The following is a 6,020-nucleotide window of genomic DNA, read 5'->3' as shown; positions in this document are numbered from 1 at the left end:
AGGTGCACAGTCTGGCTTCTCTCATTCTGAGGGCAGAAAGTGTTGCCACCTTCTTTCCCATGAGATCTACAGGGAGGAGGTCCAGCACAGTATCCAGGGCTTCCCCTGGAGTAGTGCGTAGCCCGCCAGTGATGCATAGCTCTGCCATGCGTTGAACTCTGCTGAGTTTATTGAGGCATGTCCTTTTGTCTAGGGCTGGCCACCATATCACCACTCCATAGAGCATGATCGGTCGTATGATGGCGGTGTAAAGCCACCGGACTATATAGGGGGTCATTCCCCATTTTAGTCCGATGGCTTTTCGGCAAGTATAGAGGGCCACTGTGGCTTTCTTTACTCTGTCCTCTAAGCTCAATTTCCAGTCGAGCTTTCTGTCGAGGATTAAGCCAAGATACTTGGCGTTGCTGCTGAAAACTAGCGCTTCCCCACATAGTCTAAGGGGAACCCCGGAGTTCTTTCCATACATTCGTCGAAGACGGACGTGTCGCGCAGTGAAATTTTCCAAATAATCACAAAGTTCATTCTGTGTGCTTATCTCGCACGAGAATCTATTTTTAGACACTGCGTAGCGGTGTCGGTAACACGAGATCAACAAAGAACAGCAAGCGAAGGAAGCTTTCGTACAGCGGGCAAGCTTTTGCCCTCGCCCTGCGCGCAGCCGCAAACGAAGGGCAACAAAAGCTAAATTTTTCTTAGCAGCAAGAATTCTTGATGCTAGGCAATCACAAATTTGTAATAAGCTAATTTCGTGAAGTGCCTAAAAATGGCCGTAGACTCACCTGATCATTCCCAGCTTAGTGATAAGCTTTCAGCGACTGACAAGATGAGGAAAATAGCTGGTGCACCTGCAGAACTGCGTGCCAGCTTGGCTAAAGACCTATATAAGGCAATTGGAACGCCTAACTACAATAGTGGCTTGATCGCAACGACTACAAGCACTATTACCACGAGCACACTATCTTTTTCAACAGGGAACTGTCAAGCGAATTACTCAATAGCAAATACCGTAACTGGCAGCATATGTTCTGTACCGAGCACCTCGAGAGCTGAGGCGTCTACTTCAAGCTTAGCCAAAAAAGTATCCCAAGGAAAAGATTGTTTTTTTTTTTTGTTTTATTGGACGTTGACATGCAATGACTGCATCTTTCAAGAGGCGATGCAGTTACTGCACCGTCAAGTGGCCCGTGTGACACCAGCAGAAGGCTGTTACGCGCGGATCCCAGGCAAAACGCAGCCCTCCTCCCGCCCAACCGACCGAGGGGCGCTGCCGAACCAAACGCGAACATGCAAGAAAGATAGCTATTAGACTAACATTCGAGGAAAATTAGTACTAAACTAACTAAGCATGCAAACAAAATACAAATACCACTACAGTTACTAATTAATAGAAAGGTGTGTAAGGATTAATAATTTAATAAGAGGAAGAGAATTAGTGGTGGATATAATATGGTAGAGGGAATTATAATACGAGCATAAAACCCTAAACGGTTCATGCAAGGAATAATTCGATCTACAAAGTGGAAGGAACAACGGTATAAAATTTCTAGTCAGTCTAATAGGAATCGTGAAGTTCATGCGGCTCAACAGATCAGGGCTGTCTATGTCACCCCTGATCAAGTTGTGCATAAATATCACACCAAGCATTTTTCTACGGTTAACTAAGGATGGGAGGTTTACTAATAGTAGTCTACTAGAGTAAGATGGGAGTCTTACACCCGCATCCCAGTTAAGGCCCCGCAGAGCAAAGAGTAAAAAGTTTTTCTGTAATGATTCTATACGGTCCTGGTGTACTTTGTACTGAGGGCAGCATACACAGGAGCCGTATTCTAAGATCGGACGAACAAGCGAGGTATAGAGAGTCTTTGTTATATAGGGGTCGTCAAATTCCTTTGACCACCTCTTTATAAACCCAAGCACGCCCATGGCCTTATTTACCATGGAAGAAATGTGTTCGGAAAACTTTAACTTGGGGTCTGCCTTGTGGTACTCCCGAAGAAACCTTTACTTGTAAAGAGAGGGAGTTTTTGAAGTGGACTCTTTGAGACCTAAAACAAAGATAGCTAGAAATCCATCTCAGGAGGTTGGGCGGAAACCCTAAAAGGTCAAGTTTATGCGCTAAAAGAGAATGGTTTACAGAGTCGAATGCTTTACTAAAGTCGGTGTAAATAACATCCGTCTGTAAGTTACATTGAAAGCCTTTAATAATGAAAGAGGTAAACTCTAACAAGTTCGTGGTGGTTGATCGCCGCCTTATAAATCCATGCTGAGTTGGAGATATAAGTGACTTGCAGAGATGTTGCAAGTGCGGAGTTAAAACCTTTTCAAACAATTTGGGAATAGCGGATAACTTTGCTATACCTCTATAATTTTTTGCATCAGACTTGCTACCTTTTTTATGGAGAGGAATTATAAACGATTCCTTCCAGATTGGGGGGAAGCAAGAGGAATCAATGGACAGGGTGAATAGTTTAAGCAATGGTCCACACAGAGCCTCGGCGCAGTACCTGAGTACACAACCTGGAACCCCGTCTGGACCCGGTGAAAACACCGGCTTAACTAGGCGAAGATCATGAAGTATGGAATATTCATTTAACAAGGGACTGAAAATGCGTTCGACATCGGTAATCCGTGTGGGTACGGTTGACCAGAGTAGCGTTCCTCAGAATAGGTGGTTTGGAAAAACTGGGCAAAAAGATCGGCAATTGCCTGATCATTATTTGCCGACGTATTACAAAATGATAGCGAGGATGGGTGTGCGGACGTTCTACGCTTACTGTTTACGAAGCTGTAAAACTGTTTAGGGTCCTGAGAAAAACGTATCCTGCATCGAGATATGTAGTTCTTATAGCATTGAGCATTAAGAACTGAAAAGTTTGACCGAGCTAATACATAGCGAGAGTGAGAAGTAGGAGAACCCACTTCTTGAAATTTTTTATAAAGTCTTGATTTTAAGTTTTTTAGACAGGATAACTCTTTGGTAAACCAAGGGGGTTCCAGATCTAGTCGGACAAGAAAGCGGGACACAAGAATCAAAAAATGTGCCAAGAGCATTGTAAAAAATGTTTGTGCCTTTTATGATATCAGTGCACAAGTACAAAGCGGATCAATCAAAATCCCTAATGAGGTTATTAAGCTTCGCAAACTCGGCTTTACGAAAGCAGCGGACACGTTCAGGTAGTCGACTCGACCGATCCAATACAGTTGGTCCTATATCTAGCGACACCTCGAAAGTAGGGTGGTATGCGTCTTACGGTATAGTGAGCGGAAGGGCTCGGGTTAACAATACTATGGTCGGATCCGATACAAAGTATAGATCAAGCAATCGACCCAAGGAATTTTTCACAGGGTTGACTTGAGACAGGGATAGGTCAAGCAAGCCGTCAACAAAGTCATGTCGTGACATGGGCACTAGGATACTAGACTCGTTTACCGAAGACCAAACAGTTCCTGGCAAGTTGAAGTCACCAAGAACTATCATACGATCTTTATCAGATAGCGAGGAAGAAACAGCGATTAAAGCGGACAAGTGCTGCTCATAAATTGAAATATCCGAAGAAGGTGGGATATACGAGCAAGTAATGAATATTGCGAAAGCGGGAAGAATCAGTTTTACACACAGGAATTCCAGTTCCTGTTGAACTTGGACTGTGAAGTGTTCCGACGTGAAGTAAGAGTCCACTGCAATTAGAACCCCCCCCTGCACGTCGAGACAAACGGTCCTTTCTAAAAGTTGTGTACCGACCTGCCAAAACCTCTGAACTAAGAATGTCCGGCTTTAACCAGGTTTCAGTAAACACAATAACGTGGAAAGCAAATGCAACACTATCCCGGAAAAGAATGCTGAGCTTACTACGCAATCCTCTTACATTCTAATAGGTTACTAAAAGAGAAGTTAGTTTTTTGGAAAGGTGGAAGCAAGACGGGAAGTTGAGGAAGAGGAAGTTGAGGTTGAGGGTGGCCAAAATTTGGCGGAGCAAATGGTGTCAAATTGAGTTGGGGAGATGCTTATCTTAAACGAGGCTATCTCCCTGGCATAAGAGAAGTTAAATTTCTCCACCTTTAAACCCACGGCTTTTATTTTGCTTTGAATAAAAGCAATTACATCATTAGATGTGAGGTCAGGGGCCAGCCGTGAAACAAAAACTTGTCGTTTTGGTGGGACTCCCACCAGTGGTTTAGTCACCACAGGCCTAGTACCTGTGGTGGCAATATCCGGAGGTCCGGAACGTCTATTTACTGGTGGGATCGGGATAGACAGGACAACTAGCGAACTTGCGGATACCACGGACACGGACGCTGCAGACGTACTTGGCTGCACATTCTCCGAGGCGATGAATTCGGCTACCGAATCTGCATCGCCAGCAGCTGTCGTTGCCCTTGGAGTGGCAAACGAGATCAACTGCTGCACACTTGGAGTGGTCGGAGTCAGTTTTTCGGCGGCGCACGGCTGAGTGACGGTTGGCAATTGCAGATCCCGCGGAGTGACCTTTTTGCGCCTCGGAGACCCATTCAGCAGTTTTAAACCGCTAAAATGAGCCTCCATGGCTAGGAGCCGATCGTATTGGTTTTAAAACCAACGGTCAGCTCCTTAAAGCCACTCCGCGTCTGCCTCATGAAAGCCACCATGTCTTTCTCCACCGCACGGCATGCCTCGCAACTGTAATGCAAGCCATTACGTTTGGCTTGTACCTTTCAGATGCCGATGGTCTCTATTAGTAAAAAGCTAAAAAGAGCTGATAAAGTCTCAAAAACAATTCAAAAAACTACACACCCAGCTATTCCAAAAATCACCCATTCAAGGGCCGCCAAAATTTTACACCTGCTACTACCCCTTCAGTAGTACTTCTAAATAATCGCTATGCAGCGCTATCTGAAGAAGCTGAATCTGTCATGGAACTGGACGAAGAAGAGCAACATGAGCTAGTAGCAACCGGGAGCAAATGAGCACCAGCCAAGCATAGTGCCTAAGCCTCCAGCTATTTGCGTGCCGCAAGTGAATAAAATGGACAAACTCGAAGACGCCCTCGATTCTGTAATTCCAGTTGATAAGTATGATATTCGCAAATCCAGATTTGGAGTTTCGCGTATATATGCAAAAAATTCCAAAGATTTTCGAACAGTTGTTGATATGCTGACGAAACAAAACTGTGAATTCTGGCACCATCAGTTGAGAGAGGATACTGGATCAAAATCGTGTGAGCTAAGTCTTAGTAACAAATCCATATGTGCAAACTGCGGCTAAGATAGCTATAAAAGTTGTTCAGTCAGAATTGAACTGAGCAAGAAGCTTAAGCCGACAGCCAGACTACCAGAAGATGGAATGCCTGCCAGTAGCAAAAATAAAAATCACCCAGTCAGATCGCAAGTCATCTCAAATGCCAATGTGAGGAGTGGGTTCTCCTATGCAGACATAACAAGACCGCGTGCAGAGAAAAATATTAACGTGAACACAACACAGTATAGCTCCCGGTTGTTTAATGGAGCTGAAGATCAACATTTTAGTAGCAAATATAGAAAAATAGAATATTAGAAAAAGCTATAAACGACCTTAATAGTAGAATGGATCAAATGCTCAAACTTATACAGGATACGATGGAGGCAAACAAAGCCTTCCGTGACCTGGTACAGAAGCTTATTTCAAAATGAACAAGCTTCATTTAAAAATCGGATTATGGATTGCACGAGGGCTAGTCAAGAACATTGAAGAACTTAGGCTTTTCTTTAACGCTAATAAAATAGTTGTAATGTTGATAACAGAGACACATATGCGCCCTGGTCTGAGAGCATTCGTACCAGGATACGATCAATATTACGCTGATCATCCCAGTGGAACATAGAAAAGTGGCTCTGCTCTGTTTATACGATCGTCCATTGTCCATGCTCAGAACGAACCTACGTCCAGGATAAACATACAAGTTGCCAGCGTGAGTGTGCCGACAAATGTTGGATGCATCAAGATCTCCTCAATATACCTGCCACCCAACCAACCTTGGAGTACAACTGATTTGGAACAACTTTTT

The sequence above is a fragment of the Drosophila persimilis genome, unplaced genomic scaffold (assembly GCF_003286085.1).
Source record: "Drosophila persimilis strain 14011-0111.01,24,50 unplaced genomic scaffold, DperRS2 tig00000477-arrow-pilon, whole genome shotgun sequence".
Lineage (NCBI taxonomy): Eukaryota > Metazoa > Arthropoda > Insecta > Diptera > Drosophilidae > Drosophila > Drosophila persimilis.
Note: the sequence above shows the minus strand (reverse complement) of the source record.